The sequence below is a fragment of the Chrysoperla carnea genome (genome assembly GCF_905475395.1).
Source record: "Chrysoperla carnea chromosome X unlocalized genomic scaffold, inChrCarn1.1 SUPER_X_unloc_3, whole genome shotgun sequence".
Classification (NCBI taxonomy): domain Eukaryota; kingdom Metazoa; phylum Arthropoda; class Insecta; order Neuroptera; family Chrysopidae; genus Chrysoperla; species Chrysoperla carnea.
In genome coordinates this window covers 259,460-271,518 of record NW_025408156.1, presented here as the reverse complement: position 1 = coordinate 271,518, position 12,059 = coordinate 259,460, and the positions used below count along the sequence as shown (strand labels likewise).

At 25.0% G+C, this 12,059-nt stretch overlaps 1 non-coding gene across 1 annotated transcript; it reads right to left on the bottom strand.

Annotated features, from left to right (window-relative positions):
- Positions 1–7,050: 7,050 nt before the first annotated feature.
- On the bottom strand, positions 7,051–7,169 carry LOC123304202. Its single transcript, XR_006536244.1, has one exon. It is a non-coding gene; the product is annotated as a 5S ribosomal RNA (ribosomal RNA).
- Between the last annotated feature and the right edge of the window lie 4,890 nt (positions 7,170–12,059).

Genomic DNA, 12,059 nt, shown 5'->3' with positions numbered 1-12,059 from the left:
TTCATTTGAGTCATGGATGAATAGATTCGTTTTTTTGAACGTGTATTTCACATGGAATCCCTTTTTCACATGTTCCTTTATTTGCTCCATGAACTCCTTATGGTTATTTGGAGTGCTGTGTATAACAATTGGAGGTGGTTTATTCTTACCTCCTTGTGTCCTTTCTGTGTTTTTGTCATTTTCATTAATTTCTTTTGGGTCTGTGTCTTCTTGTTCCACATCTTCCACTATTTGACCTTCTTCAGTGGTTAGGGGATTAAATCTGTTTTTTGTGGGCACTTGCACTTGCACTTTTGTTTGTTTTTTGAAAATGTTTTGTATATTGTTTTTGTTTTGGTTTTCCATTCTTGGAGGCACTGCACTTGTGTTCTCGCTATTTTCACTAACTATTTTTTCTATTTTGTTGGCTTCTTCTTCGGTGCTTTGTTGTATTCCGACGTCATCGGGTTGCACTTTTAAAACTTTAGTGATAGCAGGGGAGCGACTCGGTCGCCCCCTTTTTTTTGTTTGGCTACGCCCGTCACTTATTTTATAGTTTGTTTTTATACTTTTTTATATTTGATTTAACTTGTTCTGTAGGTGTGTGTATGAAATTGTTTTCGCTTTGAATGTAATTATACAATAATTTGCTTCAACAATTCACTGTACTGTACTGTATGAACGCTGTACAGATAATGGACGAGAACCGGTGTTTTCAACGTGGTATGGCTGTTGCCAGTAATAAATGAAAATTTTTACAAATATATATTTTTCATAAATATCATTAATATTAAAGTATATTATTAAAATTTTCAATGAAGTAATCAACTTAAATATATACTTATTTATTATACCATATATTTTAAATAAAAATGCAACCGCACACAGTATTCTCAAGTGGCCACCCATCCGTGGTACTGACTGTGGCAAATGTTTCTAAACTATTATTTTATAAAATATTTATACAAAAAATAATTTACTCTTATCAAATATTAATTTGTGGCCTGTATTAAGGCCTATGTTATTTTCATTTTTTAGCAAAAATAATGAAATATTTCAATATATTATTAAAGTAACAGATCATTTCTTTTTTGGTGCTGCTTTTTTAATTTTTGTAGGAGATGATTTGGCAACAGAAGCTTTCTTAGCTTTTGGTGCTTTCGGTTTACGAGCAGGGCTACTTTTGGCAGCGGATTTTGTACTTTTTGCTGGTTTTGCTTTAACTGGTGCTTTTTTGATGCCGCTGATGATTTTGCAGTAACTTTTTTAGCAGCAGTTGATGATGATGGAGTCGCTTTTTTTGCTTTAGGCTTTTTGGCTGCCAATGATGTAGTTGTGGCTTTCTTTTCTTTTGGTGCCCGTTTACTTTTAGCACTCTTTGCTGAACCTTTTGCTCCACTTTCTTTTTTGGAAACTTTTGATTTAGCTGAAGAATTAGATGAAGCGGAAGCAGCCAATTTGAATGAACCAGATGCACCTTTACCTTTAGTTTGTACCAAGGCTCCCTCAGTTACAGCAGCTTTTAAATATTTTTTAATAAATGGTGAAATTTTATCAGAATCCACTTTATAATTTGCAGCTAAATATTTTTTAATTGCTTGTAATGATGAACCACCACGTTCTTTTAAATTTTTAATTGCGTTAACAACCATTTCTGATGTACGTGGATGTGTTGGTTTTGAATGTTGTTTTGTACGTTTAGCACCAGAAGCTGTTGCTTTTTTTGTTGGTGTTGTAGAAGCAGCAGTAACCGCAGTTGCTGCAACAGCTGTAGAATTTTCTTCGGCCATATTTTTTACTTTATAAAAATAATGTATTTATTATAAATATTTAAATGATAAAATATAATAATTCTATCAAATAAAAAATAAAGGTTTTCAATTATATCATTATTCACAATAATATAAGTCCCTATGTAAGTCAAAGTACCATGTAGAAAACACATAAAAATTAAATAGTATTTCTAATTTACTGTCGTAGTAAACATGATTTATTTTTTCAATTTCTATAATATATAAAATAATAAATTATAAATTTAATAATAATATTTATTTTATAAATTAAAATATATTTAATTTTTTTATTAACAATTATTAATAAACATAGTTTAATATTAATTATTTCAATCATACAAAACAATAATATTTTTAAGGTAAACTTAAAAAGTATATATTTTTATTTTTTATTTAATATCGATTTATTATAAATTATTAGTATATAAATAATTAAAAAATTTAATATATAAATATATATATTATAGTATAAGATTTCATTTTTAGAAAAACTTTTTTTGTCAATAATGAAAACGTATTATTATGAAATGTGTTAATCGAACATTGACAAAATATATTTCATTAGAAAATACTTTTATTTATGCATTAATATCAATAATTAACTATTAAATTAATTTTTTCATAATTATATAAAGAAATTTTATACTGATATAAGTATTTATATATTATAATATTTATTTTAAATATAAAAAAATTTATGACAAAATATATTATTAGAGTATTTGTTGAGATTAATATAAGATTATTTTAAATAAGAATTAATTTATATAATTATTAAAATATTATTAATTTTATGTTATGTAATTTTAATAAAAATAAATAATAATAATAAATATACAAATTTTTTAACAATTTAAATTTTATATGATCTAAATAATTTTGTTAAGTACGATATGAGAAATCATTGTAAGCTTCGTTAAGAAACTTTGTAATATAAAATAATAATAATAATATTAAATATATAAATAAATAAAATAAATTTGATATATATTTTTAGTTCATTCTGTGTATAAATCAAAGGATACCGAATAATTGGTAACGGATGCGATATATTATAGTATCGAGTATTAAAACATCATATATAAATTTATCTTGTTATTCAAATTTTTTGTTAATTAACTTATGTATTTAGAAAATTTATAATATTATTTATATAATTGACATAAAATCTTATAAATTGAAATTTTATTAATATGTATCAAAAGAAGAGAGTAACGTATTGATATAATATCAAAGGATACTGATTATTTAAATAACGAATACGTCATATATTGTTTGTGTAACGAAGTTCACTTGGCCATCTAGTTTAAAATAACATTTTCAATAGAAAGTTTATATGCTTTTTTTTTCTTTTTTTTCTTTAATTATTAAAAAAATAAATTGAAATTTAATTCAATCAAATTTTATAATAATTTTAAAAAAATTTTTCCTTTTAAAAAATATTTTGTGATGTTGTGATAATATGTATTAATACAAGTGCATCCTGATACTTTTATCTCTAGTAAAGGTATGAGTATCATGAACAGTTTTGTTATCTAATGATATTATTTTGATAATATTTTGTGTATATTCTTATAATATTTTGTCTAAATATCATCATAATACAATATTATTTTGATAATATTTTATGAATATTCTTATAATATGTTACCTAAATGTCATCATAATATGATGAATTATTTCCATAATAACATATAAAAAAAGAAAAAAAAAAAAAAGAATCATTAATTTATAATTATTTAAATTGATTCTTTAAAAAAATATTATAATATATTATTTATAAAAATAATTTTTACTCTTATTTTAAATAAATTTGTGGCCTTTTATTAAAAGGCCTATGATCGATGTATTATTATTATAAAAATTAATGCAATGTTTTTAATTTATGCTTTCTTTTCAGTTTTCTTTGGTAATAACACTGCTTGAATGTTTGGTAATACACCACCTTGAGCAATTGTTACACCAGATAATAATTTATTTAATTCTTCATCATTACGAATTGCCAATTGTAAATGACGTGGAATGATACGTGTTTTTTTGTTATCACGGGCAGCATTACCAGCTAACTCGAGAACTTCTGCAGCCAAATATTCCATAACAGCAGCCAAATATACTGGGGCACCAGCACCTACTCGTTCAGCATAATTTCCTTTTCGTAATAATCTGTGAATTCTTCCAACAGGAAATTGTAATCCTGCTCGGCTTGATCTTGACTTTGCCTTTCCCTTTACTTTACCACCTTTACCTCGTCCAGACATAGCGAATAAATTTATTTAATTAATATTTTTTTTTGTAAATATAATCACACAGATGTGTACGTTACGGGGATTGTAACATAAATGTTTAAAATGTTATTTGGGTATTTTAATTTATAATATTTATAAAATATAAAACTTTAAAAATAAACCAATCACCTTATAGTATTATTTTCAGCCAATCAGAGAGTAGTATTCATTTTTATTGTTATATCCATCTTCGCGTATATAATACGCTAGTTGTATACACGACACGCTCATACATATACTGACTGGTGTTCTGTAACTATCTGTGTATATTAATTGTTTGTAACAATGCCACCAAAAACAAGTGGAAAAGCAGCAAAAAAAGCTGGCAAAGCTCAAAAAAATATATCAAAGAGTGATAAGAAAAAGAAGAGGAAGCGCAAGGAATCATATGCAATTTACATTTACAAAGTATTAAAACAAGTGCATCCTGATACTGGTATCTCTAGTAAAGCTATGAGTATCATGAACAGTTTTGTTAATGATATTTTTGAACGTATTGCTGCTGAAGCATCACGTTTAGCACATTATAATAAACGTTCAACAATCACAAGTCGGGAAATTCAAACCGCAGTTCGATTATTATTACCTGGTGAATTGGCAAAGCACGCTGTTAGTGAAGGTACTAAAGCTGTTACAAAATATACAAGTTCAAAATAAATAAATCGAAAATATTATTTAATTGATAACATAAAAATACATCAACATATAAAAATGGCTCTCTTTTTAAGAGAGCCATCAAATTTTTTAAATAAGAGTAAATTATTTTTATATATACAAAAAAATAAAATAAACAATTATTAATATCATATTTAATATAAAATTTTATATATTAATAGCTTGAATATATCTATTATTAGTATATCAATATTATTAATTTTAAATATAATAAAGGATATCGGAATATATATCGTAAATCAGTGTAATGCAAATGCATTACATTACCTTTATTATTTTCATTTTACATTTACTACTTGTTTATGTACGCTTATAATTATTAGAAAAATATTTTTAATAATTTTAAAAAATAAATGAAATAATAAAAATTTAATAATAAATTATTTATTGAAAGTATAACAAATGGTATAGCAAAATATTTATTTTCTTTGATTAAGGCGAAATGTTTTATTAGTTATAAATTCGATAATCTCCTATCGATACTTGTTACTCTTAACTTGTATATATAAAAAATATAATAGTATATTAATTTATAATAAAATTTTTTCAAAAATTCAATAAGTTATTGTAAAATAAAATAGATAATATACAAATTATAATTTATTATTGCAGATATATTACAAAAAAAAAAAAAAAAAAAAATATTTGGTAATGTATGTTATAAACAAAATAATTTGTTGTAAACAAATTATATAATATGTTATATTTATTAACAAATTTATTTACTCTTATATAAATAAAATTAGTGGCTTCCCAAAAAGGAAAGCCTGTTTAAATTTATCGGATGTATTAAATATTCTTTAATAAATTTACTAAATATTTTAAGTAAATTATTATATTTTCTTAACCTCCAAAACCATACAAAGTACGACCTTGTCGTTTTAATGCATATACAACATCCATAGCTGTAACTGTTTTACGTTTTGCGTGTTCAGTATATGTAACAGCATCCCGAATAACATTTTCAAGGAATACTTTAAGTACACCACGTGTTTCTTCATAAATTAAACCAGAGATACGTTTTACTCCACCTCGTCGTGCTAAACGACGAATTGCAGGTTTTGTAATACCTTGGATATTATCACGCAAAACTTTTCTATGACGTTTTGCACCCCCTTTTCCAAGACCCTTTCCACCTTTTCCTCTGCCAGTCATTTTAATAAAAAATTATTTACAATATTTTAACGAACGGATAACACGTGTGTTAACCTCACAAGTATTGTAATGTATGTGAGCGCCGGTACAATTGTGCCTTTTTATATAAAGCATTAAAGATTTTTTAAGCCACGCCTATACAATTTGATTAGTCCATACTCTGATAGCTATCCAATAGGATATAACAACAAAAATTTTGAAATTTCATATAAATATAAATACAACACATTTATTTCGCATTTAAACATTTGACTTTGTAGTATCAAATTGTCGAATATAATTTTTAAAATTGTGTGTTTTTTTGTAAAAACATTATTATTTGAAAATGGCTAGAACCAAGCAAACTGCACGTAAATCAACTGGTGGTAAAGCACCAAGAAAACAATTAGCAACGAAAGCTGCACGTAAAAGTGCACCAGCAACTGGTGGAGTAAAAAAACCACACAGATATCGTCCTGGTACAGTAGCTTTACGAGAAATTCGTCGTTATCAAAAAAGTACTGAATTGTTAATTCGTAAATTACCATTCCAACGTTTAGTACGTGAAATTGCACAAGATTTTAAAACCGATTTACGTTTCCAAAGTTCAGCTGTTATGGCATTACAAGAAGCTAGTGAAGCCTATTTAGTAGGTATATTTGAAGATACCAATTTATGCGCAATTCATGCAAAGCGTGTTACAATTATGCCTAAGGATATACAATTGGCAAGACGTATTCGTGGAGAACGTGCATAAGCGTTTTAAATGACAATTTAAAAAAAAAAAAAACAAATAAGAAATATTTTCGGTCCTATATATAGGACCAACATATATTATTAAATAAGAGTATATTATTTTTATTAAAAAATATATATATAAATTATTGAAATAAAATTAAACATTATTAAAATTTTGTTATAATTATAAGCGATTGCTATTTCTAAAAATAAATAAATTTCATAAAATTTATATTATTTTATATTCATTTGAAATATTAAAAAAACTTCTCGCTTTAAAGTAACCATGATATGAGTTATAAATGCAATAAAATTTTATACAAAAAATAATATTTATTTGTTGACGAATAATATAAAAGGTTTACATTTATAAATAACATATATTTATATATGGTGTGTAAAAAAAAAAAAACAGAAGAAAAATAATTTATATTTTTAATATAAAAAGGCAACCGCACACAGTGTTCCCAAGCGGTCACCCATCCAAGTACTGACTGTGCCCAATGTTGCTTAACTTCGGTGATCGGACGAGAACCGGTGTTTTCAACGTGGTATGGCTGTTGCCAGTAATAAATGAAAATTTTTACAAATATATATTTTTCATAAATATCATTAATATTAAAGTATATTATTAAAATTTTCAATGAAGTAATCAATTTAAATATATACTTATTTATTATACCATATATTTTAAATAAAAATGCAACCGCACACAGTATTCTCAAGTGGCCACCCATCCGTGGTACTGACTGTGGCAAATGTTTCTAAACTATTATTTTATAAAATATTTATACAAAAAATAATTTACTCTTATCAAATATTAATTTGTGGCCTGTATTAAGGCCTATGTTATTTTCATTTTTTAGCAAAAATAATGAAATATTTCAATATATTATTAAAGTAACAGATCATTTCTTTTTTGGTGCTGCTTTTTTAATTTTTGTAGGAGATGATTTGGCAACAGAAGCTTTCTTAGCTTTTGGTGCTTTCGGTTTACGAGCAGGGCTACTTTTGGCAGCGGATTTTGTACTTTTTGCTGGTTTTGCTTTAACTGGTGCTTTTTTTGATGCCGCTGATGATTTTGCAGTAACTTTTTTAGCAGCAGTTGATGATGATGGAGTCGCTTTTTTTGCTTTAGGCTTTTTGGCTGCCAATGATGTAGTTGTGGCTTTCTTTTCTTTTGGTGCCCGTTTACTTTTAGCACTCTTTGCTGAACCTTTTGCTCCACTTTCTTTTTTGGAAACTTTTGATTTAGCTGAAGAATTAGATGAAGCGGAAGCAGCCAATTTGAATGAACCAGATGCACCTTTACCTTTAGTTTGTACCAAGGCTCCCTCAGTTACAGCAGCTTTTAAATATTTTTTAATAAATGGTGAAATTTTATCAGAATCCACTTTATAATTTGCAGCTAAATATTTTTTAATTGCTTGTAATGATGAACCACCACGTTCTTTTAAATTTTTAATTGCGTTAACAACCATTTCTGATGTACGTGGATGTGTTGGTTTTGAATGTTGTTTTGTACGTTTAGCACCAGAAGCTGTTGCTTTTTTTGTTGGTGTTGTAGAAGCAGCAGTAACCGCAGTTGCTGCAACAGCTGTAGAATTTTCTTCGGCCATATTTTTTACTTTATAAAAATAATGTATTTATTATAAATATTTAAATGATAAAATATAATAATTCTATCAAATAAAAAATAAAGGTTTTCAATTATATCATTATTCACAATAATATAAGTCCCTATGTAAGTCAAAGTACCATGTAGAAAACACATAAAAATTAAATAGTATTTCTAATTTACTGTCGTAGTAAACATGATTTATTTTTTCAATTTCTATAATATATAAAATAATAAATTATAAATTTAATAATAATATTTATTTTATAAATTAAAATATATTTAATTTTTTTATTAACAATTATTAATAAACATAGTTTAATATTAATTATTTCAATCATACAAAACAATAATATTTTTAAGGTAAACTTAAAAAGTATATATTTTTATTTTTTATTTAATATCGATTTATTATAAATTATTAGTATATAAATAATTAAAAAATTTAATATATAAATATATATATTATAGTATAAGATTTCATTTTTAGAAAAACTTTTTTTGTCAATAATGAAAACGTATTATTATGAAATGTGTTAATCGAACATTGACAAAATATATTTCATTAGAAAATACTTTTATTTATGCATTAATATCAATAATTAACTATTAAATTAATTTTTTCATAATTATATAAAGAAATTTTATACTGATATAAGTATTTATATATTATAATATTTATTTTAAATATAAAAAAATTTATGACAAAATATATTATTAGAGTATTTGTTGAGATTAATATAAGATTATTTTAAATAAGAATTAATTTATATAATTATTAAAATATTATTAATTTTATGTTATGTAATTTTAATAAAAATAAATAATAATAATAAATATACAAATTTTTTAACAATTTAAATTTTATATGATCTAAATAATTTTGTTAAGTACGATATGAGAAATCATTGTAAGCTTCGTTAAGAAACTTTGTAATATAAAATAATAATAATAATATTAAATATATAAATAAATAAAATAAATTTGATATATATTTTTAGTTCATTCTGTGTATAAATCAAAGGATACCGAATAATTGGTAACGGATGCGATATATTATAGTATCGAGTATTAAAACATCATATATAAATTTATCTTGTTATTCAAATTTTTTGTTAATTAACTTATGTATTTAGAAAATTTATAATATTATTTATATAATTGACATAAAATCTTATAAATTGAAATTTTATTAATATGTATCAAAAGAAGAGAGTAACGTATTGATATAATATCAAAGGATACTGATTATTTAAATAACGAATACGTCATATATTGTTTGTGTAACGAAGTTCACTTGGCCATCTAGTTTAAAATAACATTTTCAATAGAAAGTTTATATGCTTTTTTTTTCTTTTTTTTCTTTAATTATTAAAAAAATAAATTGAAATTTAATTCAATCAAATTTTATAATAATTTTAAAAAAATTTTTCCTTTTAAAAAATATTTTGTGATGTTGTGATAATATGTATTAATACAAGTGCATCCTGATACTTTTATCTCTAGTAAAGGTATGAGTATCATGAACAGTTTTGTTATCTAATGATATTATTTTGATAATATTTTGTGTATATTCTTATAATATTTTGTCTAAATATCATCATAATACAATATTATTTTGATAATATTTTATGAATATTCTTATAATATGTTACCTAAATGTCATCATAATATGATGAATTATTTCCATAATAACATATAAAAAAAGAAAAAAAAAAAAAAGAATCATTAATTTATAATTATTTAAATTGATTCTTTAAAAAAATATTATAATATATTATTTATAAAAATAATTTTTACTCTTATTTTAAATAAATTTGTGGCCTTTTATTAAAAGGCCTATGATCGATGTATTATTATTATAAAAATTAATGCAATGTTTTTAATTTATGCTTTCTTTTCAGTTTTCTTTGGTAATAACACTGCTTGAATGTTTGGTAATACACCACCTTGAGCAATTGTTACACCAGATAATAATTTATCCCACCAAAAACATAAATGTGTAAAAAGGCGTAGATGAATTCCAATAAACTCAATTACGTCAGCCCAAAAAAGTTGTGAAATCCCGTAGAGAAAAAAATTCTTCGAAAAAAAATTATAAAAATGGCATAAATTTATTGCGTAACTTTTCCGTAAAGAAACATTAAAGTATTACATTAGCAACTTTTCGGTGACTTCATACCTACACGCACCTGTATAGGAGAACAAAAGATAATCGTTAACCCCCTACTATCTCCCTCCTCCCCTCTAATGTTATGACGTAATAATTTTTTCACAACTTTTATGAAACATCAAAATTTAAATTTAAACAATCAAAGTATTCTTTAGATTAAAGTCAAGCACCTACTTAACAAAGGCCTAATTTTTTTTACTAAAGTAAGAAAATTATTGGTTTAAATTTCTTGTCAAGTTTCTCCTTAGTACGTATTTATTTAATATTTTACTTCGCAAGTTTTCGGAATATAAAAACGAATCTAAAAATAAAAAACTTGCGAAGTAAAATATTAAATAAATACGTACTAAGGAGAAACTTGACAAGAAATTTAAACCAATAATTTTCTTACTTTAGTAAAAAAAATTAGGCCTTTGTTAAGTAGGTGCTTGACTTTAATCTAAAGAATACTTTGATTGTTTAAATTTAAATTTTGATGTTTCATAAAAGTTGTGAAAAAATTATTACGTCATAACATTAGAGGGGAGGAGGGAGATAGTAGGGGGTTAACGATTATCTTTTGTTCTCCTATACAGGTGCGTGTAGGTATGAAGTCACCGAAAAGTTGCTAATGTAATACTTTAATGTTTCTTTACGGAAAAGTTACGCAATAAATTTATGCCATTTTTATAATTTTTTTTCGAAGAATTTTTTTCTCTACGGGATTTCACAACTTTTTTGGGCTGACGTAATTGAGTTTATTGGAATTCATCTACGCCTTTTTACACATTTATGTTTTTGGTGGGATATCACTTCTTTTTGCCAGGCAATAGTATTTAAGTTGAAAGTGTTTGTAACAATTTTAACTCACCATTATGCATACATTGAATTACTGTTGAATACTGAGCCTCGTACGTCAAGAAATATGCCGAACAAGATGTCATCAAAATTGTGTTATTTATAAATATTATAAGGAAAATTTCATTTTCATATAACTGATATTGATTATTATATAATACATTCTATATAATTTACGCCTAATTTGCGTCCTCATGGGTAAACAGTCATGTTTTCGAAAAAATGTTTTATGCAAAAGTTGGTTATTTCTTTATAAGGAATATTTTTTACATTAAAATGTTTGTTATGTCTCTAACGGTTTACAAGATGGGTTCCACAGACCTAGGAATCAATTGACGTATAATGATAATTTACGAACTTGACCTCACTTTTTACGTCCTGAGTACGCATTAAAAATTTCATCTTAATATCTCTTTTCGTTTTTGAGTTATCGTGTTGGCAGACAGATGTGCAAACGGACAGACAAATATTATGTAACTGCAAATATTTAGGCCTTATTTATGGGTAATACGCACAGCTTGATTTCATATGATAGTTCTGCACATGAATTGATCCTGAATATTACAACGGCTCATACAGGGGCCTTATATTTTGTAAGTGCGCATATTTGGGTCTTATATATTGGTATTGCGCACACTTTGATCCCATATAATTGTTCTGCTCATGGGATAATCTGGAATATAACAACTGCGCACACATTGACCTTAAATTTTGTAAGTGTGCATATTAAGATGCATACAGATTAATCACAAATTATAGTTCGGCCCATGCATTTATCCTAAATCTTACAACTACGCATACGCTGAATTTATATTTTGTTACTGCGC